The following is a 26,531-nucleotide window of genomic DNA, read 5'->3' as shown; positions in this document are numbered from 1 at the left end:
GAGCTTACTGAGTTATGGAACGTGTATTATAGAATGTTTTTTGCTCTGAGATAATATTACCAATGGTCAGCCAAATATACGAAGCACCTAACAGTATGCCGGCTCCTGAATTACACTCTGAGTGCTCAGCAATGAATCTGCCCTGCTTACCACGCTGTTGAAGGCCTGTCAGTCCATCAGGGAGACAGGTAAACAGATGAACATAACATAGTGGGGAGAAAGGACAGATTCTGAGAGATCATCAAGGTTCAGTTGAACAAGACCCTCCTTCCTCGGATCCTTCCTCCTTCCCCGTAAGAAAACTCTAAGTGAACATTTTGGAAGAAGTTGCTTCTAAGATTTCTGATGGACCCATTCAGAGGAGGTGAAACTTACCAAATATCCAGTTCAGACAGCTGACGTTCTCCGATTTTAGGAAACAAGGAATGTGATGTCATGTGGAAAAATATTCGTGGAGATTCTGTTTTATTATTGTAGATGACGTGTAGATTTCATGCTTAAGACTAGAGTATTGTAAGTGAAGAGAATTCAAAAATGGGAAAAGACATTGTATGCGTAAGACGATAATGCTTTGAGCATGTAGGTGCCAAGACCCCTGCCCTCCGACCCAGGAGAGCATTAACTATGCAGTGACTGGGAAAAAGGGCCCTTTATGTATACGCTTTTCCATTGTGTGCAGAGTTTTGAGAATAAGGCCACACCTCCAGGTCCCCACATGGGTATGGTAATGGTCGTCCCATGTGGGGTGAAGGTGGTAACTAACTGTCGCAGCCAGGAGGTAACCTTGCCTAGGGTGGTGGCTCCCTCTTAACCACAAAGCAGGGCCTTGGCAGTCCAAATGTTGGCCACATACGTGCTTTGTTCCCATGTGGTTTTACCTTTCTAGAGGTAGTGAGACCTTTCTAGAATTTGTGGCTTCTGTGGTTTTTTTTTTTTTTTAACTTTTATTTTGAGATAGAGGTAGGCGGGAGAGAGAGTGAGAGAGCAAGCAAGTGCAAGTCGGGGAGGGGGCAGAGAGAGAGAGAGAATCCCAGGTAGGCTCCGTGCTGTCAGCACAGAGCCCGATGCAGGGCTCGAACCCACGAATCACGAGATCATGACCTGAGCCAAAACCAAGAGTCTGAGATGAAATCAAGAGTGAGACACTCAACCAACTGAGCCGCTCAGGTGCCCTGATCCTTGTTCACTTTAAACAGGGCAACGGGATGAAGAATGCAGATGATGAGACGGTTAATTTGGGGACACAGTACAGTAGGGGTTGAAATGGTGAGAGACAGGAGGTGGGGGAATGGCCAGCGTCAGTGACCGAAGTGTTTTCCCTCGATTCTGGTATTGATGGGAGAAGGGAGACAGTGGGATGAATCAGAGGCACCAAAACCAAATGACAGAACTTTTTTTTTTTTTTTAATTACATGAGCAGTATGTATTTACTATAGGAGCTATAAATAACCAAAAGTTTGAAATGAAATGGTCAGTCTCAGCACCCAGGTCACCCATAGATACTCCCTGTCACTATTTTGGGGTATAACTTTCTAGACACTTTTCCTGTGCATGTATTATAGGCATCTTTAATAAAAATACTGTTTTCCAACCTGAGTTTCCAGTTGACCTACCTAGAGCTTTGTCCCACATCGACAAATATTTATTTACAGTATTTTAATGACTACATAATATCCCATTTTCTATCCATTGTTTTTTGCCAGTCAATTAAAATCATTTCCATTTTTCCTGATAGTGTAAACTCTACAATGGGTGCCTGTGTGCGCGTCCTTATCGATTTGACGGAGACATTTTGAATGGATTCGCAGGACTTAGAGATAGATACCTTCTTGGCCTCTTGTATCCAAAGATAGCTCAGCATTCTGAGCCTGAAGAATTTGGAGTTATTGACAGAAATGAGAAAATATGGAAAGAGGAAGAATTACAATTATAAAGAAGGGCACAGTTGATCCGTTAAGGTTTTTTTGTTGTTGTTTTTGGTTTTGTTTTGTTTTTGTTTTTTTGCTATGGGTAACAGTAAGCCCTATTAAGAGTTGGCTTGAAATTTTGATTTTTCTCATGTAACAAGTCTCGGGCTGGGGAATGCTGACGTTTGTTCAGCCGCTTCACAATATCGTCGAGGACTCACACTGCTGCTTTTTGCTTCTCCATCCTTAGTTTGTTGGCTTGTTGTCTCATGATGTGAAGATGGCTGCCGTTGCTCCTGGCATCATAGCCATGTTCAAGTTAGGAAGGAGGTGGGAGTAATGACAGCTGTCTCTGTCCTTTTTACAAAGAAAACCGAAGCTTATCCGGAAGCTCCTCCCTACCTCCTTACTTCTCACTGGCTGCAGTGGGTGGGGTGACACGGCCGCCCCCCAACTGCAAGTAAGTTAGAGAAAGGAGGCCGTACAATTGTCCAGATTGACTTGCCCCATTGCCCGAGGCTCGACCTGAGTTTGGGCTCTGCTAACAAGCCAGAGGGGGCCGTGGGGCGGCATCTAGTAAGCAGTTCACGATGTCTCTGATTGCTATGCTTTGAAAAGCTGAGTTCCCGGGACATTTCGGAGGTATCGCTGGGGGCAGCAGGGAACCCGGGGAGCCAGGCCCAGGCTGCACGGTGGAGGAGAGGAACGGAAGGGCCATCGCGTGCCCATAGAAGGAACCACGGTGGATAAGTCAGGCACACGGGACAAAGTTGAATGGCAGATTATTCAGTTTGACGGAGCAAACTGTGACAAGTGGGAAGAACAGTACCTTTATGTATTTATTTCCCCCGCCCCTTTATTACGCGGTATACCGGTGCTCTTACCTCCTCCTCCTCCTAACGAGAACCTCTCCTTCTCCAAACATTACCGAGGGCTTTCCCTGTGCCGGGCTGGGCGCTGGGGAGCCAGGGGTGAATCGGGCGCGCAGAAGCCCGTGCGCTGTTGGGTTTGCAGACCAGCGAACGTGGCAGGACAGCAACCGGAGAAGCAGCTGCTGTCGGGTGGCAATAGCACCACGAGGACACACGCGGCCGCCAAAGGGGCGCGGTGTGCCTCCGGCACCCGCAGCAAGCCGGCTGCTGTCACTGCCTTACTGCTGAGGACACTGAGGCAGGCAGGCCGGTGTCCACGGCGGTACTCGGCAGCGCCTGGCCTCCGATCCAGATCGGGTCCCAGGGCACGTACTTGGGAACCTGCTTTTTGCCGTGACTTCTCGGCCGCCGGCGGCCCAGCACGGTGGTCGAAACCGCTGTATTGCACGCCGTGAGCTGCCCGGACCCACCGGGACCAGGTTTGGGCGCAGGATGAAGACACGGCTCAGAGATCCCAATCTGTGAACCCCCCCCCGCCAATGCTTGGGTTTGAACAAGTACTGACAGGTGCATAAACCTGGGCAAGTTAGCCTCCTCGGCGCGGCTGAATCGAGTCCCTGCCTAGGAAGAGCGTCCGAAGACAGTCCAGGTGATGGGAACACGGCAAGTGCTTAGTAAGCACTTAATAAGTGTGCATTGTTACCTTTGCTGGCTTTTAGAGGCTCCTGGCGTCCTTCGACGTTCTGCTCACAATGCAGAGCCAGTCTCGGGAAGACCTCATTTCTTTTTTTTTTTCCTGTGCAGACGCCTCGCATTCACAAATGTATAAACTGCAGACAGCCTGGTGGCCCGGGGAGGGATCGTGTTCTCCTGATGGCACATTTCTAAAGCACAGCATGCTCAAAATTTTATCTTCCCATTCGACATGCTTTTGCAGACGGCACAATATGGAACTGGTCAGACCCCTAATTATGACAGTGCTCTAGAGCCAGAATCCAGTCATCCAGTTGACAAAGAACTTGGGACAGAGGACGGTGGCCAGCTGTTCCCCATCTCCAGTGAGTAGAGAGTAGGAGGCAATGGCTTTAAGCTGCGTGAAGGATTTGGGTTATTTATGGCGGAATTTCCTGACGGCGAAGGTTGCCGAACATCAGGGCTGGATGAGAGAGCAGGGTTGTAGAATTCCCGTCTGTGGAGATTGTGCAGCACGTCCTTGCGTGTGTGATTCCTGCAGGTGGGGTCTTCCAGCCACACCCTCTGTCTCGTGTCTCCCTTTCTACCCACGTGGTGCTCGTGACCAAGTGACCCTTCTCGGAAAGGCTAGGGAGGCGGAGGCTGGTCGGCAGAGAAGGGAAGGAACCATCTTGGTGAGGACACCAAGGAGCCATTACGGGTGAGGACACATGAGCACGAACTGGGTTAGTGATCCTTGCACCGACAAGCCCACCCAGGCCAGGTGAGAAGCAGAGATGGTCCAGTTGAGCGCTTGGCTGGACGCGGAGAACATAGGACAGCCCCGTAGGAGGATCACGGATTCTCCCCACAAGGCCCGTGGGCACTGTCGCTGGCCTTCAATCCTTAAAAGAAGGACAGAATCTAGGGAGTCTGAACATTCTGGCAACGAATGTTGCAAAAGCCAGTTATGTGTAGGCTAAAGTGAGTGGATCCCTCGGCCGTAATTCAGAGCGCGGGGCGCTCTTCTGTGGCCCCTTCGATGCCAGGCCCTGTTGGCAAAGAGGAGGAAAATGAGCACGTCTCCAACTTCAAACAGGGGCTCAAGGCAGCAGGATCCCGCCTCCAAGTGAGAACCTCCGTAGTCATGGCTTAGGACCCTACGAACTGCCGTCTTGTAGCTCAAAACTTATCAAATGTTGTCAGTCAAGAATCTCAGCCTCCCCTGAGACTAGGAGAACATTCACCAACTGCTCCAGAGCCCCACGTTATTTCCTAGCGAACCATGCCTGGTGGACAAGGACGACATCGGCAGTCACGTGGTCAGCGTCCAAGTCCCATTAAGCCCGCCCTTCCCCAGACTAATGGCTCTGACACTGTGGAAGCTCTCTTATCCGTCATAAAGGCATTTGTGGAAACTTCTCAGAGGCCATCCTTCTCCTCTCTTCCCATCTTCCACATAGTTATAGGCTGCCATTTTCTACAAACACAGTGTATTATTTTTTTAAGTTTATTTATTTTTGAGAGATTGCGCGTGCAAATGAATGAGAGGCAGAGAGAAGGAGAGAGAGAGAGAGAGAGAGAGAGAGAGAATCCCATGCAGGCTCCACACTGGCAGCAAGGAGCCCCAAGCAGGACTCGGGCTCACCCCGATGCGAGGCTCGAACTCCCAAACTGTGAGATCATGACCTGAGCCAAAGTCAGAGGCTGAACCCACTGAGCCACCCAGGCGCCCCACATACAATCGGTTTAAGACTAAAGGGACATCGCTGAGGATAGAACGATTGTTATCCACAGGCAGGCAGAGAGATTGCCTCTCCAAAGCAGAAAGAGCTCAGCTGTGGTCAAGATCCCAGATTCCACAACGATTCTGGCGGAGATCATCTTGCTTACTGATGGGGCGGTTGCCTTAAAAGGTGTACTGGTGGGAGAGCGGCTGGCAGACCTCGTCACGGGACCCAGGAGGGACCCTCCTCCGACACCATGTCTCCCCTGAAATCCTAGCTGGACTCCTGGAGGTGGGGAGCATGTGTGTGGAGCCTTGGTCATGTGAGAGTAGAAAGAGAGACATGAGAACACCCTGCTTTTCTGTCTCCTGCCTTCCTGTGTGTCCTGAAACTCAAACTCAAACCAGCCCTCTGGGTAAATAGGGTAACAGACTCCCTCTTTTTTTTTTTTAACCATTGAAGGTTTATCCTGTCCTGAGTTATAAATATCAACCTCTTTGTGTATCTCCTTCATAGCATAAAAAACTGTATTCTGACCAAATGGATAACACTTTCTTGTTCTCATAATTAAATGGAATTCTCCCTCCCACCCCCGCCGTTTCTTCACTCCGAGTAAGAAACAGAAAATGAATAGAAACCATACTAGAGAGAAGAGAGGGAGGAAAAGCTGGAGTCAGAGACTTAAAAAAAACACAACTCCGCTCTAAACTTTCCAGAAGCAATTTTTCAGAGTACCAGTGAAATCAATCATCTGGGGGATGTTTTGAAGGGAGAAAAGTGCTCTATAAAATGACTAGTGTATTTTCTTCGTGTGATCTGAAAAAAAAAAAAAGTATAATCTGTTTCTCGCCCCATTGATGGCAAATACTTTGACAGTCATATTAATATTTAGAAGGCACCTGTGATGTATGGCATTCTCCAGCTGCCTCTTTATCTAGTCTAATACGTGTATAAAAAATTATTTTGATGTGCCAAGAGCCCAAATCCTCTGCATTATCCGTGGCCGGCTTGGAAAGTGTGGAACAGATGTCTGAGGGGCTGAAGTGCTCAGCCCTGAGCTGTTCTGGGAACCACAGCCACCCCGATACAAATGCCCCTTCTCTTATCTGAGGGGAAAGAATTCAGGGCTTGCCATGGTTTCCCGTTGACTGTAGTCTCTTAGCAGCTCTGAGCTTCAGGTTTCAGACTGATAACATGACAAAGGCACGAAAACTAAAAGAAGATAGATATCCAACGTCTTAAGTGAATGAAAGGAAGGAAGAGAAGGAAAAGAACAGTGATACGTTGATTTAAAACTGAGTCTTCGTGGGGGCACCTGGGTGGCTCGGTTGGTTGAGTGCGGGACTTTGGCTCAAGTCATGATCTCGCTGTTCAGAAGTTCGAGCCCCGTGTCGGGCTCTATGCTGACAGCTCAGAGGCTGGAGCCTGCTTCGGATTCTGTGTCCCCTTCTCTCTCTCTACTCCTCCCCCACTTGTGTTGTCTCTCTGTCTCAAAAATAAACTTAAAAAAAAAACGTATCCCCATAATCAGTGAGTGTGGTAGCAGGGTACATGGGAACGTATTGCCTAGCAGTGGTTGTTGGGTGCCTGGTGGGGTGATGGGTCATGACCACGGTCAACAGCTTCCGTTCACTCAGCACTTTCTATATGCCAGGCGCTGTTCTAAATACTTCATGCGCATTGATGCATTTAATTTTCACAGCTCTGGAAGGTTGACGTTTTCGTCAGGGAGCCAGGGCCACACAGCTAGTGGATGGCAGAGTGAGGATCGAAACCCAAGTGTTCAGCCAGGGGGCCGAACTGCCTCTTTTGATTAGGCTGCCGGAGGCCATCTGGTAAATTTCCAAGACAGTGCAGGCATTTTTGTGAACATTTTGATTCTATCACGTCACTTTCTTCTGTAAAGGTCCCTTTGGGACCTCCAGGAATGAGACCTCTTCTACTTTGTGTCTTTTTTTTTTTTTTTTTTTTTTGCCAATGTAAATCGGAGACTTTTCTCTTAAACCTACCAATAGTCTGAAGGTACACGGTTCCGCGTTTTATATCCTTCTCTGGGCGTCAGACTCTGGAGGAAGGCAGCCAAGGTGAACTTGGCTACGGCTCTCTGCCACGGTGGAAGCCTTGATCCCGGAGAACCTCGGAGAGAAAGGAAGGAGTTCAGGGCTAATGTGACTCTACTTTGTGATAAACTTTGAAGTGGCCTGTGATGCAAGGTCCTCACCTTGATGCAAATTAGATTTCTCCTAACCATGAACCACAGAGGTTTCATAGCTAAGGGGGACCCAAAATACATGTGGATTTGTCCCTGGATAGTTGTGCTTCTTGGACCCGATTCCTAGGCTTTTTTGCTTGATTAGCTAGAAACTCGGCCGAGTCTGAGCCTCGGTTAGCTCTTCTGAAAATAAGGCAGTTGGACCAAACAGTGGAGCTTTAAAAAAAAAAAAAAAATAAACCAGTTTGGGCCCCACTCCTGATCTGATAGATCAGACTGACTCCCTGGGTGACCATTAAGAACTTCTAGGGGCACCTGGGCAGCTCAGTCGTCCAAATCTTGGTTTCCGCTCAGGTCACGATCTCGTGGTTCATAAGTGTGAGTTCCAAATCAGACTCTGTGCTGACAGCGTGGAGCCTGCTTGGGATTCTCTCTCTCTCTCTCTCTCTCTCTCTCTCTCTCTCTCTGCCCCTTCCCCACTTACGCTCTCTCTTCTCTCTCTCCTTCTCAAAATAGATAAATAAACTTAAAAAAAAGGACTTCTAGATCGTGCTAAGACCCCTTCTATCCAAACTGCATGCTGACAGCAGGCTCACCCTTTGTTGCTCTGTTCGTTCAACAAGTGTTTATCGGATGCTTGCTATGTGGGAGCAGAACGGCAGCCACTGTGCCGGATGCTGGGGATTCCACAGGAAGGCGTTGGTCAGGCTCACTGCCTTCAGCGAGCTTGCTGCCTAGTGTAGACAAACAGGTAAAAGAGTGAGAAACTCCCAGGTGGGAGCCACGAAGAGAACCATGAAGAGAACAGAATAGGGTTGTGCAGTGGGAGCCACTGAGAGGGTGGCCAGAAAAGGCGTCTCCAAGGGGAGGCTTTGAGGGGCCGGCATCTCAGAATTGAGAAGGAGGAGCCAGCCAGTGAGGCGGGGAACATGCTTAAGGAACAAGTATTAAAAGAAGGCCAGAGGGACTGTTGTTCAACATAGTATTGGAAGGTCCTCGCCTCAGCCATCAGACAGCAGAAAGGAATAAAAGACATTCACATCGGCCAGGAGAAGGTCGAACTTTCACCCTTTGCAGATGGCATGATACTCTACATGGAAAACCCAAGAGATTCCACCAAAAAACTGCTAGAACTGATCCATGAGTTCAGCAAAGTCACAGGATGTAAAATCGATGCACAGAAATCAGTTGCATTCCTACACACCAAAAATGAAGCAACAGAAAGAGAAATCAAGGAATCGATCCCATTTACAGTTGCACCAAAAACCATAAAATACCTAGCAATACACATAACCAAAGAGGTGAAAAATCTATACACTGGAAACTATAGAAAGCTTATCAAAGAAATTGAAGAAGACACAAAGAAAAAGGAAAAATATTCCATGCTCCTGGATAGGAAGAACAAACATTGTTAAAATGTCAACACGACCCAAAGCAATCTTCATATTCAATGCAATCCCTATCAAAATAACACCAGCATTCTTCACAGAGCTAGAGCAAACAGTCTTACGATTTGTATGGAACCAGAAGAGACCCCGAATAGCCAAAGCAATCTTGAAAAAGAAAATCGAAGCTGGAGGCATCACAATCCCAGACTGTAAAATGTATTACAAAGCTGTAATCATCAAGACACTATGGTACTGGCACAAAAACAGACACTCAGGTCAATGGAACAGAATAGAAAACCCAGAAATGGACCCACGAACGTATGGCCAACTAATCTTCGACAAAGCAGGAAAGAATATCCAATAGAATAAAGACAGTCTCTTCAGCAAGTGGTGCTGGGAAAACTAGACAGCAACATGAAGAAAAACGAACCTTTCTTACACCAGACACAAAAATAAACTCAAAATTGATGAAAAACCTCAATGTAAGACAGGAAGCCATCAAAATCCTCGAGGAGAAAGCAGGCAAAAACCTCTTTGACCTTGGCCACAGAAATCTCGTACTCAACACGTCTCCAGAGGTAAGGGAAACAAAAGCAAAAATGAACTATTGGAACCTCATCAAAATAAAAAGCGTCTGCATAGTGAAGGAAACATTCAGCAAAACTAAAAGGTAATCGATGGGATGGGAAAAGATATTTGCAAACGACATATCAGATAAAGTGTTAGTATCCAAAATCTATAAAGAACTTACCAAACTCAACATCCAAAAAACAAAGAATCCAGTGAAGAAATGGGCAAAAGACATGAATAGACAATTTTCCAAAGAAGACCTCCAGATGGTGAATAGATACATGAAAAAATGCTCAACCTCGCTCATCATCAGGGAAATACGAATCAAAAACACAATGAGATACCACCTCACACCTGTCAGAATGGCTAACATTAACAACTCAGGCAACGACAGATGTTGGCGAGGATGTGGAGAAAGAGGATCTCTTCTGCACTGCTGGTGGGAAGGCAAATTGGTGCAGCCACTCTGGAGAACAGTATGGAGGTTCCTCAAAAAACTAAAAATAGAACTACCCCACAACCCAGCAATTGCACTACTGGGTATTTACCCTAAGGGTACAGGTGTGCTGTTTTGAAGGGGCACATGCACCCCAATGTTTATAGCAGCGCTATCGACAATAGCCAAAGTATGGAAAGAGCCCCAATGTCCGTCGACAGATGAATGGATAAAGAAGATGTGGTACACATGTGATACACACACAATGGAGTATTACTCGGCAACCAAAAAGAATGAAATCTTGCCATTTGCAACTACGAGTATGGAACGGGAGGGCATTATGCTAAGGGAAATTAGTCAGTCAGAGAAAGACAAGTATCATACGACTTCACTCATACGAGGAATTTAAGATAGTAAACAGATGAACATAAGGGAAGGGAAGCAAGAAGAATATGAAAACAGGGAGGGGGACAAAACATAAGAGACTCTTCAATTTAGAGAACAAACAGAGGGTTGCTGGAGGGGCTGTGGGAGGGGACATTAAGGAATCTGCCCCTGGAATCATTGTTGCACTATATGCTAACTAACTTGGATGTAAATTAATAAATAAATTTAAAACAAATAAAAGAAGGCCAGAGGGGTTGGAGCATAAAAAAGGAGGTGGGCCCCTAGAGAGAAAGGAAAGATGTGCAGTGGTCAGACCTCCAGCCTTGAACATGCATTTGGACTCCCAAGTGCAAGGGAGAGTCGTTCGTTGGAGGGTGGAGCCACTGTTTGTTTTGTTTGTTTTTAGAAATGAATTGGTTCTCTCTGCTTTACATTTTTTTAAATGTTTATTTTTGAGAGAGAAAGAGTACAAGTGGGGGAGGGGCAGAGAGAGAGGGAGACACAGAATCTGAAGCAGGCTCCAGGCTCCGGAGCTGTCAGCACTGAGCCCGATGGGGGGTCAAACTCACCAACCATGAGATCATGACCTCAGCTGAAGTTGGACGCTTAGCCTACTGAGCCACCCAGACCCTCCTCTGCTTTACATTTGAATAAGGTCATTTTGGCTGCTCTACGATACTTGAGGAGGATTTATGAAATTATCACTTGATACTTGACCAGTTGGGCCTTTTTAAACCGAGAATAACTCACACACCACCCAATTCAGCCTTTTAGAATGTCTAACTCCGTGGTTTTTAGTACATTAGCCAAGCTGTGAAGTATCTGTGCAGCTATGTAGATAATGTATCACCACGCTCTACTTTTAGAATTTAAGAATAAATTGCGTTAAGTTGCAAAAATGTGACCGTATAAGAAATCATAGTAGCAACAACAGAGTTAAAGCAGGCTTGACTGGAACTGTAGAAGAAAACATGAAAACTCTCTTCCCATTCAGCACATGCATTGGAACTTTCTGTGCTGTCCAAATTGGTAGCCATTAGTCACATGGGGCTGTTGAGCGCTGGAAATGTGACTAGTACAACTAACTGGATTTTTTAATCTAATTAAATTTAAATGTAAATGGCCACATATGGCTACCATATTGGATAGAGCAGCCGTATGGCAGCTTACAAATTCATTCTTATCTGAGATCATCTTTCCCATGTCCCCTAGCTCCCCGGTTTCCAAAATGATTGAAATTTCGAAACATGTGCTATACAAATTGTTGTATTTAAATTTAATCCTCACTACAAAGAAAGAGCTACAGAGTTCCCACAAGGAATCCAGATGATGGGGTGGGGAGCGGGGGGAGGCAGAAGGGATAGGGGAGCCTGTTCTGCAAATACATCTGAGTGGGAGGCAGTTTGCTTGGCATCAGGCATGGGTGACATCTGTACCCTCACGGGAGGGCAGAGGAAGGTTGTGAGCTTGGCCTTGGCTTCACAGCTCAGCAGGAAAAAAAGTAATTCCAGAACCAGAATAGTTTGGAGGGCGCAAAAGTGAGGTTACTTCTCCTGCTCAGATGTTGGGTTGTGTGTGCCAAGAACAAAATCGCCCCCTTCTAGAATTCTGTTACCAAACCATCAGTTACGAAGAATTGGACAGCCAGGAGAGACTCTGCAAGCTCTCATGCTTAAACTCATTAAGTTTCTTCTTTCCCCCCAAAGTTCTAGTTAAGCTGTTTCTGTTATTCAAAAAAAAAAAAAAAAAAAAAAAAAAAAACCAGTTTCCAGCGGCTTGCTTTTCTTCCCCAACGATGTCCTTTTCCATCTTTTAGAAGAAGAAAAGTAGCTCAGGAGTGCCTTTTCTCATTGCTTTTTAATTCCTGGGAGTTCCCCCCAAACACAACCCCCTTTTGTTTTAATCACCTTTTGTTTTGCAAATACGAGGCAAACATGAAAACAAACACATTTAAGATGATTCTTATCCTAAAGCTTCCTGTACTGTTTTGGAGCAAAAATAAATCCTTGGTATTTATTATGTATGAAGTAATGAAAAGATAAGATGGCCTTTAATGAATAATTAACGTTTACCTATAAAATCTGACATGCTGGGGAGATCAGAAATACTCACTGCTCGATAAACTTAGAAGAAGAAAAAATGATCGACCTCTAAACCTGCAGGGTTTTAGGACAAGCGCACAGCGGCACACAGAGATCCCATAGGTCAACATATTTTAAAGTCGTTCATTTAGCTGACGGAGCATTGAGTATGACACGTTGTGACCTCCTACTTTGACATCTGTATCTTCCCGTGACCTGGTAAGCCGGGTTCGTGTTTAGAATTCTCAGGCTTCCAGAGTTCCACACTGGAACGTTGCAAAGACAGGGAGCCAGCCTGTCACCCACTCAGCCAGGACTGCATGATGGACTGGCCGTGCGCCTGGGCTCTGTCTATGTCCCCCACCGGTGGCTAGCCCTCGGGTCTGGGGAGTGCACACTGGTGTTCCTGTCCAGACTAGGGAGGACAGACTTGGGGGGAGAGAAGGTGCAAGCCCTGTGTATGCAGGCTTAGTCATTTGAGCAAAGAATGCTGGGATCCCAAGAGCCTGGAGAACAATCTAGAAGACTGAACACCTTCCCTTGTTCTGTGAGAAAGGACGTGGTTCAAGGATGGTCAGTGTGGGGCGCGAATCACAGAGTCCAGGGCATAGGTCCTGGTAGCCTGGCTCTAAGGGCAGCACTGAATCCTGTAAGAGCCAGTGGACCATTTCAATGCCTCTGCGTTCAAAGAAACTCCCCTCCCTAACCGACGCCTTCAACCTCAGCCAACTGGGACCGCCTCTTAGCTGAGCTCCCCTTCAAGATCCGGTTCCCCACGTGGTCTCTGTTACAGAAATCGGAAGTTTTCAGTTTGGGATTTCCAAGCTTCTCCAGTGCTTTTATGTCTACTTTGAAGCTCTGTTGAGGTGTAATTCACATACCGTGCAGTTCGCCGCTTTCTTTGGTTTTTAGTCCACTCCCAGAGTTAGGCGGCCACCACCGCGATCAGTTTGCAAGCATTTCCATCGTCCTAAAAAGAAATCCGTCCCCATTAGCGGTCTCTCCCCGCGGTGCCGACCCTCGGCGACCCCCAGTCTACTCTCCGTTGCAACGCACTTGCCTGTGCTTCCTGGAATGATTTCGTACCTTTCCAGTTGTTTCCCCTTGCGTGCTGCGCAGGCCTGGGGAGAACTGTATGGTTTCAGTACGTTCACACACGGTGTTTGTCTTCTCAGTATAGACAAACTATAGATTGTCTATATAGATTTGCTAATATAGATTAGCGCTTCTCAAACATCAATATTCTCAACTTTTCATATGCATGCAAATCACCTAGGAGAGCGGCTTAAAATTCCCAGTGATCCTGCAGGTCTGGGATGAGACCTGAAATTCTGAATTTCAAACAAGTGGACCCCATGCCGCCGGCGTGGGCGGCGAGCAAGGACACACGTGACCCTGAAGTCATGATTTGCACCAGAGCAGCCTCCATCTCAGTGTGTCGAGGACTGTCTTAGCGGGGAGGGTCGCCGTCGCGGCCTGGAGAGCTGCAGGAAGGGAGCCTGGGCGCGTGTGCGCGAGCCAGTGGACAGGGCTTTGCATACATGGGCCTCCGTCCACCCTTCTGAAATTGGGGTGGGAGGACCCCCAACCCTTTTCTTTTTCTCTCCTCTGCCTGCCCATCTGCGCCCTCCCTGATTCACCCTTGTCCCTCTCAGCAGCAGAATGCCGCGGCCTGTCGAACTTGGTCTGGTTCCCTTGCTCATCGAGGCTGCAAACCCCACGTTTCTCTGACCATCTCTGACGCATCAGGGTCATCGGTTCTAGTCACACGGCACTTTCTGGAAATCGCGTTTTGTGAAAAGAAATGAGAACCACATTTTCCGCACGTTGGTATTTCCAGTGAATTCTGTGTCCTTAGGTCTAGGAACTGTGGTCCCCTGTGTGGCATCTGAATGAAGCATGTGGCAGCCGGTGACAGAGCTGAGCTGACACCTGGAGCCTACGGGTTTGTTCAGGGTGGGTCGTCGCGTGGCCCTGTGGCGTTCAGTCACCGTCCGCGGAAGAACTCGCCTTCTCTGGGTTTCATCAACTTGTTTTTGTTTCTGTGGTTTCTTGCTAAATACCTGTATCATCAGATCCCACATGACTCGGCCAAGGCCAAAAACAGAAAGGAAGCTTTCTTTGTCTTCCAGCGTGGCCGGTGGAGACTCTCGGAGTCGCCCAGCTTTTATCTCAGGGGCGAAATGGGAGCGGAGAGAGGCTCGCGTTGGTTTGAGGGACTGTGGGCGGCAGGGGCCGACTGGCTGTCACACCCTCCGTGAGCACAGTGTGGGAAGCGGTTGGGGGCACCTGTGGTAGCCTGTCTGTGCCCAGCCCTTGGACGCTCTGCATCTGAAAGACGTGGGAGCTCACTGAGAAAGGAGAGACTGCGAGCACGGTGGCCATTTAGAGCACATCTCTGACCAGGTCATTCCTGGCTCACACTCAGTGCCCCCCCCCCATCACCCACGGTTCTCAGTACTCCTCTGTCTGCCTCCGGTCCCCTTCCGGCCCTGCCACCAGCAGACCTCCTTGTAAATACCTTACACTCTAGCTTACAGGACGTGGCCACCAGCAGACCTCCTTGTAAATACCTTACACTCTAGCTTACAGGACGTGGCCCAAGTCCGGGACACCGGCTTGCTGCCTCCGTGGCTCCGCACTCACTGTCCCTTCGGCTGAATGCCCCCCTGCCCTTTGCCTTCTGTCACGGTTCCCCAGCCTCCTTGCCTCCTCTATGATGTCTTTGTTTTTCAAATCCTCTGACTCCTTTCCCTCTTCGTGTTCCCCTATAAGTGGCTACTTCTGATGTTTTCTTATTATTTATACTATTAATAAAAACAATGCAAATACAACTACTATTTATTGAGCCACATACCCAGTGTCTGATGTGGCACAACGTGGTTTACATACGTGACTTCATTTCCTCTTCCACGCATCTTTGCAAGGGAGCTGGTGTTATACCCCCTGTGTGGGTGAAGATACACATATTCGCTTCACAAATGAGAAAGTTCAGGGCACCTGGGTGGCTCAGTCTCTTAAGCACCTGAGTCTTGATTTCAGCTCAGGTGGTGATCTCACAGTTCGTGGGTTCGGGTCCCACATCAGACTCTGTGCTGACAGCTCAGAGCCTGGAGCCTGCTTTGGATTCTCTGTCTCCCTCTCTCTCTGCCCCTACCCTGCTGTCGCTCTGTCTCTCTCTCTCTCTCAAAAATAAATAAACATTAAAAGAAAAAAAAAAACAGAACAAAACAAAAAACGGCATTCACAAGGCACAAAGAAACCAGAGTGTGCCAGGGACAGGCTGGGTGGGGAGGACCATTGTTCTGACCCAGCATGGTTTCCTTCTTAGTGCCCTTTCATGTGTATACACACTATTTCAAAGCTTTTCCTACATCTATTTTTGTGATGAGTGGCTTTAAACTTGCTCAGAGAGAGCCTTGCGGAGGGAACTGCAGTTTGAGAACATGATGGAAATTGGTGGAACCTCCCCAGCTTTTTTCATGCGGACGAGGTTTAAGGGGATTGCAGAGGGAGTGAGGGTCTTGGGAAACAGCCCCTCCCTTCCGTCCGTCCATCCACCTGTCCTTCCCGGATCTCTCCCGTCTGATGCCCTTCGATGCCCACTGCCGGCCGGTTAGTGACAGTGCCCCAGAGTGGGGGTGGATCGAGAAAGAAACACGGTTCCAAAGTACTATGTTTACCGTCTTGGATTCCCGGAGAGCTCAGAGAAGTAGAAGGCTGGATTCAAGAAACAGGCACAGGGAGCACGGAGAAGGTTTATTTGCTTTTCTCCCTCTCCGTCCGTGTCCACACACACCCACTAACACGCCCGCCTTCGGCAAAGAAAACTCCAAGTTTTGGGTCCTGTATGGAAACCAATTTGACAATAAATTTCATATTACAACAACAACAACAAACTCCAAGTTAAAAATTCTGTGTCTCTTTTGCCCAGAGGAACAAGAACGAAGCAGGAAAGCCTCTGGATAAAAATCCCCTTGACTTCGGGCGCAAAGCTGTCCGACTTCCATTTCATTTTTGTAGCACTTAAATGTTTGTTTTTAAATCTGTGTACGTGAATGCTCACCAAGAAGAAAACCTTGTATGTGCCCAGAGAACTTTCTAACATTCCGGTGGTGCCTCTTAATGCTGTAGAAAATGCCTTCTGAAGGGAATTAGGAATTGGGTAAGTTCCCGCCACGCTTTTAAAACAGAACGGAATCGGCCCTTCCAAGTTCTGGATGCGGAGTGTGTGCGTTGGGGCGGGAGGGGTGGGTGAAATTCCTGGGTTAAAACTAATGAACTCCAAGCTTATGAGACTCCTTCTTGAACATATAGCTCTTCCAAATGTCATTTTGATAAGTTAATATAAACGAATCAGAAACATCTGCACCAAAAATCCCCCTGAATACGCAAGGGCTTAACAATTAGGGGGAAGAATGTTTCGTACAATGTGTTTCAGGTTTTAGCAGATCCAAAATGTTTTTGAAAAACAGTTAAGTTCTTAACACATTTTGAGAATTTAAAGGGCGGCTGGTTGTCCCATGCCTCCCCACCCCCCGTTAAAAATGGGAATGGTTATTCCTGTTCTTTGTGTTGACTCCTGCCCTGTTCTTATTGCCTGGGGAGGAAATTCTCCCAGCAGAGGCCCCATCTTTAGTCTCTGCAAAGGGCTGTCCTACTCTCTCTCTCTCTCTCTCTCTCTCTCTCTCTTTCTCATTCCTAGATTTGCTTCGTAAGCAAATAATTGTGTGTGTCAGGCACCGGGTTCTGAAAGCAATGATGAGACCGTGTTCTGTCGAGTTGGAGGACTCGTTTCTAGATTCAGATGGGAGCACGGTTGCCGCCGTGGGTCACTGTCACAGTCTCACCATCTTTGACACCTACTGGTCCATCCTTTGTGCCGGTGCCCAATCTGAGAGCCAGCTCTTGAGGAAAAGAAACACAAGATATCAGATGTGCAGAGGATGAGCTGAAAGGTGATGGGTTGGCAGGAGAAGAAAACAAAAACAAAAAGCACCAAAAACAAAGCTCAAACCCCGCTAAACCCCCCGCTGCGAACAAGGGCCACCTTGTGTTCAGTCCTCTCGAGCTGCTCTTATTCTGGGACACAGACTGGGGGACCCTGACACATGCCAGCTGAGCAGATGATTACGGCTCACACACAGTCTCCTTTCGAGCTCTTTCAGAGAAGTTGTCCTTCCATTTTATTTCCATTTTATTGACTTTCGGTGTCACCATCCTGAAATTTTAATCACCGAACACCCACTAGCCATCGGTGAGATCACCCAACTTGTCATTCTATCTGGATGTCAGGACGAGAGAAGAAACCCTTGCTCATTCTCGTTTCTTCTGTTTCCCCTTCAAGGGACACGGCCAGTCCTTCTCAGGCTTCCTGAGTAATTGTCATGTAATTGTCTTTATAGGTTGGAAAGTCTTGATTCCTTGAAAATAGTAATAATAAGGGCAATTAATTAAAAGGACTGGGAGCCTATTAGCAAAGAGATGTGACTCTAGGAAATCATGTGGCTACCTGACTGTGGGAGCAGCGTGACTCCACCCCAGTTTAAGTTCAGCACTGCTGATTAATGGTATTTTCTCGATTAGTTCTAGTCTTGTTGGAGTAGATCACATTAGGCTCTTATCTGAAACTGTTTCAGGGACTGTCGGTGCCTCCCTAAATCCCAAACCGTCATGTTCCAGTGCGCTTTGGGGTTTTTTACTAAGAGGTCTCTCTCTCTCTCTTTTTAAAAAATGTTTATTTATTTTTGAGAGAAAGAGAAACAGAGCATGAGCAGGGGAGGGGCAGACAGAGAGGGAGACACAGGATCTGAAGCAGGCTCCAGGCTCTGAGCTCTCAGGACAGAGCCCGACGCGGGGCTCGAACTCACGGACCGCGAGATCGTGACCTGAGCCGAAGGCAGCCGCTCAACAGACTGAGCCACCCAGGTGCCCTAAGAGGTCTCTAACCCTCAGACCCTAAAGGAACCGGCTCGCCTCCCAAGGCGGGGTCCAGCTCAAAGGGGTGTTCCGTGAAGAGCAACCCCCAACACACACATGCCCACTTTGTGTTACGTTATCTGGCTTTGATTTTATCATATTGCTAACTGAAATAATCTTACTTATTGTTAACCTTCCATCACTGCAGTGCAAACAATGAACCAATGATCGACACAGACATGACCTCTGTTTAGAAAAGATTTGCCATTTTCAATTTCCCTTGATTTTATTTTTAAGTCCTCTCTCTACCCAGCATGGGGCTCAAACTTACAACTTTGAGATCAAAAGTTGAATGCTCCACCACCTGCCCTAGCCCGGTGCCCCTTCAATTTTCTTTTTAAAGGTTGGGCATTGCTTGGTTTGCACTTGGTGGATGAACATGATGGTGTCTTATAATAGCCTGGGGGGCCTGGGTGGCTCAGTCGGTTGAGCGTCCAACTTCAGCTCAGGTCATGATCTCAGCTCAGCTCACGATCTCGTGGCTTGTGAGTTCGAGCCCCGCGTTGGGCTCTGTGCCGACAGCTCGGAGCCTGGAACCTGCTTCGGATTCTGTGTCTCCCTCTCTCTCTGCCCCTCCCATGCTGGTGCTCTGTCTCTGTCTCTCAAAAATAAATAAACATTAGAAAAAATAAAATAAGTAGCTTGAGGGAGTGTTTATTTTATAAATATTCCTGCAGTGTGCGATGGCACGTCCACCAAAGCCTAGTCTTTCAGAGAGAAGTAGCAGGACCAAAACCTTGCAAATTACAGATTCTATTGAAAGAAGAGTCACCGGGGCGCCTGGGTGGCGGTTGAGCGGCTGACTACAGCTCAGGTCATGATCTCACGGTCTGTGAGTTCGAGCCCCGCGTCGGGCTCTGTCCTGAGAGCTCAGAGCCTGGAGCCTGCTTCTGGTTCTGTGTCTCCCTCTCTCTCTGCCCCTTCCCTGCTTGCTCTCTGTCTCTCTCTCTCTCAAAAATAATAAACAATAAAAAATTAAAAAAAAAAAAAAAGAAGAGACACCAAGTTCTGTGAATTTGCCCTTCTCAATCTCTGGACTCTAGATTAGAAATTCTGGCTGAATAGATACAAGGTAGAGTTTTCATCCTGCATCTGTTGCCTTTTGGGACATGTGTCCCAACCACAGAAGGTACTTTTCTGGGGAGGCCTGGTCTCCATAAATGGCTAATGATCTGGACACCATAGGCTGATAGCCCTCTTCTCCCACAATCCCAAGCACAAAAAGGTATCGCCTGTCTCGAAAAAGGATCGTGGCCAAGCTTGTGCCCAATGTGGCAACCCTCAGAAATGGGTGAGGGTGAGCGTGCAGGTTGAACACGCGCACGCGAATGGAGACGTAACTCGAGGTGACAGAGAATTTCCCCAGTTGGGCTTAAAAAAAAAATCAGAACTTCCTCCCAAACCATCAGTCTTAACGGGATATGGCATACTTTCTTCTTAGTTTTTACCTTTCCTTAAGTTCTAAAGAAAGAAAGAAAGAGAGAAAGAGAGAGAGAGAGAGAGAAAGAGAGAAAGAGAAAGAGAGAGAAAGAAAGAAGAAAGAAAAGAAAGAAAGAAAGAAAAGAAAGAAAGAAAGAAAAGAAAGAAAGAAAGAAAAAAAGGAAGAAAAGAAAGAAAAGAAAGCTGGGGCGCCCAGGTGGCTCAGTCGGTTGGGGGTCGGACTCTTGATCTCAGCTCGGGTCAAGATCTCATGGTTTGTGAGTTCAAGCCCCGTGTCAGGCTCTGCGCTGACAGTGCGGAGCTGCTTGGGATTCTCTCTCCTCTCTCTCTCTCTGTTCCTATCCCTCTTTCTCTCTCTCAAAATCAATAAAAATAAAAACCTTAAAAAAATAAAGCAAACTGCTGCCTCCCTATTAACAGAGAACATAAGGACAGACGCCCCTGCCTACGGAGGTCAGAGAACCTTGTTTTCCAGCCGGGATTCTGCAGGGTGCTAACAGTGGCACAAACATTCCCTTTAGGGAAATAAGGTTTGTCATCCAGGAATTTACGCAAACCTTTCTCGATAAAGGCAAGGAGCCCAAGATGGCTGCCTTCTTTCCGCATTATCAGGTGGTTATTTGATCCTGCTGCTACTTCGGTGGGGCGTCTCTTACACCTGTCTTCCCTTTAGTCCTTCCTGCCATCGAGGTGCCTGTCTGGGCTCAGATCCTGTGTTCAGACCCTACTGGAGGGTCGTCCATGGACTTTGCTAACTGTCCCCTTCTGCTTTGCCACCAGCATTTTGACCTGTTGCTTTGATCACGCTATCCTATGCTCCTAAACTCCCATTGAGACTTCCTCCAACAGGGAGGATTAACTCTGAGAGCTTGACTTTTTTATTTTAATGTTTATTTATCCTTGACAGCGAGAGCTTGAGCAGGGGAGGGACAGAGGTGGGGAGGGGGGGACTGAGGATCCTCAGAGGGCTCTGCGCTGACAGTTTAGAGCCCGACACGGGGCTCGATCTGTGACCTGAGCCGAAGTCGGACGCTCAACCGACTGAGCCACCCAGGCGCCCCCCTTGACTTTTGGCTTTAAAAGCTCTTCAGGGGGCTGACCTTTCTACTCAAAGTGTGGTCCGAGGCTTGACAACTTGGCAACATACGGATCACCTGGGAGATCGGTGGCCCGCACAGCATTCCCCCCCCTCCCCAGGTGATCCTTCAAAAGCTGCACTTTAACAAGGTGCCCCAGGTGACCTGCATGCGTTTCTGAGAAATCTTGGTGGCTACATCCTCGTCCGTGGCTAGCAGCTCTTTTGTTTTCCCGCCCGGCTCTGCAAGGACTGCTTTGCACGCTCCGTCAGCGCTACTGATTTATTTAATCTTGCCGGCGTCGCTGAGTGGTAAATACCGTTATTATTCCCATTTGCAGAAGGGGAAACTGAGGCCCTGGGAGATCGCGTCATTGGTGTGAGACTATTCAGGTAGCGTGTGGGGGAGCAGCTGGGATTCGCTGGGAGACCTTTGCCTCCGGAGCCCGTGTTCGTGACCCCCGGACATTGGGCCTTTCCCTCTCCCTGGCCTGTTGTCACAGGCCATCTGCTCTGCGTTCAGTGGCTTCTGCCTCCTCAGTCTGTAAAACTTCTCTAAAGCAAGGCCATGGTGAAGGGAGTGCTGAAGGGAGTGAAGGGAGTGTATTATAAAAGAGCTTTGGGTCTTAAACTTTTTTTTTTTTACATTTATTTAATGTTTTTATTTTTGAAGGGGAGAGAGAGACAGAGCATGAGTGAGGGAGGAACAGAGAGAGAGGGAGACACCGAATCCGAAGCAGGTTCCAGGCTCTGAGCTGTCAGCACAGAGCCTGACGTGGGGCTCAAACTCACAAACCGCAAGATCACGAGCTGAGCTGAAGTCGGACGCTTAATCGACTGAGCCACCCAGGTGCCCCTAGGTGTATTTATTTTTTGACCGAGAGAGTGCAAGCATGAGCTAGGGAGGGGTAGAGAGAGAGGGAGACACAGAATCCGAAGTAGGCTCCAGGCTCTGAGCTGTCGGCACCCCAACGCGGGGCTCAAACTCACGAGCTGTGAGATCATGACCTGGGCTGAAGTCAGATGCTTAACAGACTGAGCCACGCAGGCGCCCCTGGGTCTTAAACTTACTTTTTTTTTTTTAACGTTTATTCATTTTTGAGAGAGAGAGAGAGACAGAGCATGAGTGGGGGAGGGGCAGAGAGAGAGAGGGAGACACAGAATCTGAAACAGGCTCCAGGCTCTGAGCTGTCAGCACAGACAGGGGCTCGAACTCACAAACTGAGAGATCATGACCTTAGCCAAAGCCAGACGCTCAACCGACTGAGCCACCCAGGCGCCCCTTAAACTTATTTTTAAGGAAGGCCGTGCCATCCCCCACGTAGATTTGATCCCCCTTAGCCCTAGACGGTGAGTTTCCTATTGCTTCCATTTAAAGTGCACAGCCGAACACCATCGCCCCAGAGGCGAATTCCTGTGGGCTCTGTCTCAAACTTGACCTTTGGAAAACACATTTACAGCTCAGGTCTGAAAAAAGCCAACAGAGATAAGGAAAACGACCTTGCAAGGACATTGGTGCAGAGTTTATCAAATCCTTTCGAGACCTCGAGGTTGGAATACCTATCTAGCCCCGGTACTCGAGGCCCAAGGTTAATTACAGAAAGCTACTCGAGGTCTGACCGAAATTAAGGTCCGTGGTTTTCAAACTGACTCTGACCTATTTCAAGGAGGCATTCCAGAAAGAGGCTTGGGGCTTCAGGGTGGGCTGGCCTGAAAATAGGGGTTCCCTAGACTTCCCCTCACTTTCAACCAGTTAGTACAGACTTTCTTATTTTATATAATAGGCGCTGGGATAACTTTCCCCATCTATTTTGTGTGTGTGTGTGTGTATATATTAAAAAGCAGCTGAAATAATCAGACTCCATCCTTTTCAGCGGAGGCCCCTGAGGTGCAGAAAGGTGCACTGACTTCCCCAAGGTCACTTATTGTTTGGCTAAAAGCTATTCCTTGTATCCCTCCTCCTTTGAAAGCTCAAAAGCCGGGCCCTCTGCCAAGTCTGTTCAGTGTTCGCTCCTCCGCCCGCTGGGTCACCCCTGACTCTATTCAGTGGTGCTGACCTGGCTGTATTTCCTTGGCGTTCAGGGCTCCTCCGTGCGTGTTTGGAAAACAAAACACCGTTCAGGTGTTCCCGGGGCGGCGCTGAGTCCGGAAGTCGTGTATCTGCTTGAACTTTCAGGAGAATAAGGCCACAAATAAAACACACAGAGGAGACTCTCCATGACATTTTTGCAGTTAGTAATAACGGGTGTGTGGTCATTTCCATCTCACCGTTCCTGTTCGCTAGAAACTTCTTCATCTGGCTTTGCGACAGATAGGCACCCTGAGAAGTATTTTATTTCTCAAAGTGGTTCTCCACCCGCCTAAGTGTTCAATGCCTTTATGATCTTTTGCCTAAAAAACTTAGCTGCTAATCCCCGCTGCCTCGGTTCACGCCCCAGAGACACTGCCCACAGCCTGGCCTGTCAGCGCCCATGTGTGGCTGGTTCTACAGAAATATAGAAGCAGGGTTCTGGGACCTGGTTGCCTATCTCCCAGCTTTTACTCCTCTCTCTGCCCCTGGCTCTATACCATTTCTATTTCTAACCCCCGTTTCTTCTCCCTCTAATTGTTCCCAATGGGACCAACACTGGCATTCTTGTTATTTCCAAAGAGATACTGAAGTCATCTGCTCTGAGATCTCCTGCAAGGGAAACGTAGATTCTTGTTCTGAAAAGACAAGCACCCGATTGTTTTATTTAGGTACCTATAATTACCGAGAATTTGGACGAAGATATTGGCTCTCATGCTACTTAATTACATATTCAGAGATGTTATCTAAAAAATCCTTTGGGCGTCCTATATATACGCGGATATTTTTAGTTTCACTTTTGCTTCTTCTGTCCCTGAGAAGAGTTAGAGAATATCTAGCTCTCCTCCAAAAAAAGAGAATCCCCAAGAGCTTGTAAAAAGCAAGTCTGAAGGTATTAATTAGTAATCTGCAGCACTAAAAAGTGGTTTGCTATCCTCCCTGACAGTCTTTCAATTATTTACTAGGATTAAGATCTTGAACTTGGTCTCAGGTAAACCTCTAGGGTAGGGAAATGGTTGTCGCCGCGTGTTTCTAATGTCCTATAACATTTGAGTACTGTGCAGTGACACGAGGGAGGAGTTTGACCCTTTTCAGAGTTTGGGAAATTTCTCCCTGTAAAGCCTCCAGCAGGACTCCTTGCTGGGTATACTGGTAGCTGGTGGGTTAAAATAACTAATCTTTATGGACAAAGGGGCTTTTCACAGGCTTTGCCTCAAGGGCGGGCCTGCAGGATGGATGTTTATAAAACAGAAGCTGCAGAGATTAATCCTCGCATCCGAGAGAAGTTTTGTCATTTGTCACTATTTTATTGGTCCTTGTCCTGCAAATCCAGCCATAATATCTCGGCAGAGAGGTGAAACTATGCTCTTCCTCATTTAATTCGTTTTGAGCATTGTCGTCTTTCCTACTTAGGACGGATCTATTTCCACTCTGACTTGAATTTACATTTAGGAGTAAAGCCTGTCCCTCGAGAGAGATGAATTTTGAGCTTACAACCTGTGCTTGCCCCTGACCGGTGACTTTCTCCGGGGCCACTGCAGGGTAATTTTTGGCTTGAGGCTGAATGCTTGAACTTCCCATGACTGGAGCTGAGAGCAGGTGTCAACTTCCCCCTGGGTCTTGTGCCTCCAGGGGACGTAGAGGTGCTGGGATTAAATCAGGAACCTTTTAGGAGAGGAGTGTGTACTTGGCAGGCAGCCAACATTGTCAAGTCCAGTTAATATTCTCACAATTTCCAAGGTCATCTTTTTATTATTATTGTTATTCCTAAAGTATAAAAGTAATCTTGGCTTTTTGCAAGGCCTCAAACACAGTTTGGTCCTTGACAAATTCACTCCCCCGAACAGTACTCTTTGGCGCCCCCCACAGGAGCTCCTTGAAGCCAGGTACCGTGCCTGGCTCTTCTAAATATTCTTGGCACTCAGCACAGGTTCTGGGTGTGTCGTGGGCACATTTCTTTTGAATAAACGTGTGCCGCTTATTCTCCGAATTCTCCCAGGACTTGAGGACCCTGGACTTTGTGTAAAACAAAGCAAAGCCAAAGAAAGGGGCCACCTTCTCCCCCTTTCTCAGTGTTGGCATTTTGCTTTGATTTTATTTATATAAAGGCTATGCCAACTATAAATAGCATTAAAACTGATTTTTTGGGGGGGGTATTTAACAGGGTGACAACGTTTTTGTTAACTTGTTACTGATATTAATTTAAGGACATTCGTCATATTTTAAAATAGGTTGTCTGCCTATTCCTATTTTAACCTACCCTTAAGTCCTTTTTTTTTTTTCCACCTGCCTATTGCAGGGATAAGAGGAAGGGAAAGGGTGACAGAAAATAGAATTGCATTTTAGCAGCCCCTGCGTGCACTTGATGTGTTTCTTAAACCCTCCCCGTACTGCGTTGACTGTCCTAGTTCCATTTTAAAGATAACCTGGGGCACCTGGTTAAGCGTCCGACTTTGGCTCAGGTCACAATGTCCCGGTGGTGAGTTCGAGCCCCACCTTGGGCTCAGTGCTGACAGCTCAGAGCCTGGAGCCTGCTTCCAATTCTGCCTTTAACCTCTTCTCTCTGCCCCTCCCTTGCTTGTGCGCTCGCTCTCTCGCTCACTCTCCCTCTCTGAAATAATAAATGAATAAACTTTTAAAAATAAGAAAAATTAAAGGTAAACTAAAAAGACACACTGGCAAGTGGTTTTTCCAAAGTCTCTGTATTAGTTATCCACGGCTGCTGCCACAAGTTACCCCAAGCTTAGTGGCTGAAAATAAAGTTATTCTCTTACAGCTGTGGAGGTCGGAAGTCCAAAATGCTTCTTATTCGGACGAAATCAAGGCGTCACGGGGGCTACATTGCTTCTGGAAGCTCAAGGGGAGAATCTGCTCCCTTATTTCTCCAGCTTCCAGAAGGTGCCCTGCGCTGACTCGTGGTCCCTCGCCCCATCTTCAGATGACACTCCCCTTGACTTCCTGCCTCCCCCCTCCTATTTCGTAAGGATCCTTGTGACCACACTGAGCCCAACCAGATAATCTCTCCATCTCAACATCATTACTTATACCTGCAAGGTCCTTTTTTGCCGTGTAAAGCAGCAAATTCACAGATCCCTTGGGGTGTGGAAATCGTTGGGGACGTTATTCCAGCCCCCACAGTCCTAGCCCCAGAGCATATCCTAATATACCGAACTCCGTACAGAGTTCACCTTCTGTACGTGCACAGGAAGCAACGTTTTCGGCTCTTTCGTTCGCCCTCTCCTGATAGCCTGTCTTGGATGTTACTTAATTTTATGAAGAACTAACATCTGTGTTTGTGTGGACAAATCGGGGCTGATAGATGTTCAACAATGAACCCTGATAGCAGTGATACTGTAATTGCTGAGCGATTACCTACAATTGCCGAGCAAAATACATACAATTCATAGTGGAAGCACCTTGGCAGTTGAATTCCTGGGGAGTTTTAGAGGTTTTTATTTATTTATTTTTTATTTTTTTTTAACGTTTATTTATTTTTGAGAGAGAGAGAGACCGAGCATGAACGGGGGAGGGGCAGAGAGAGAGGGAGACACAGAATCGGAAGCAGGCTCCAGGCTCTGAGCCGTCAGCCCAGAGCCCGACGCGGGGCTCGAACCCACGCACCAGGAGACCGTGACCTGAGCCGAAGTCGGACGCTCAACCGACTGAGCCACCCAGACATCCCTAGAGGTTTTTAAAACTGGCCTTGCGGTGACCTGT

General features: G+C 47.5%; 1 protein-coding gene across 1 annotated transcript in view; it reads left to right on the top strand.

The window, feature by feature from the left end:
- SGPP2 (sphingosine-1-phosphate phosphatase 2) overlaps window positions 1-26,531 on the top strand; it is a 108,439-nt gene that overhangs the window by 19,336 nt on the left and 62,572 nt on the right. The gene's annotated exons all lie outside the window — the stretch shown is intronic.

Source organism: Lynx rufus, unplaced genomic scaffold (assembly GCF_022079265.1).
Source record: "Lynx rufus isolate CCGP_SWC_20201006 ecotype Redwood Valley unplaced genomic scaffold, mLynRuf1.p SCAF_2, whole genome shotgun sequence".
In the NCBI taxonomy this organism is placed as follows: domain Eukaryota; kingdom Metazoa; phylum Chordata; class Mammalia; order Carnivora; family Felidae; genus Lynx; species Lynx rufus.
This window is presented reverse-complemented; position numbering and strand designations above follow the sequence as displayed.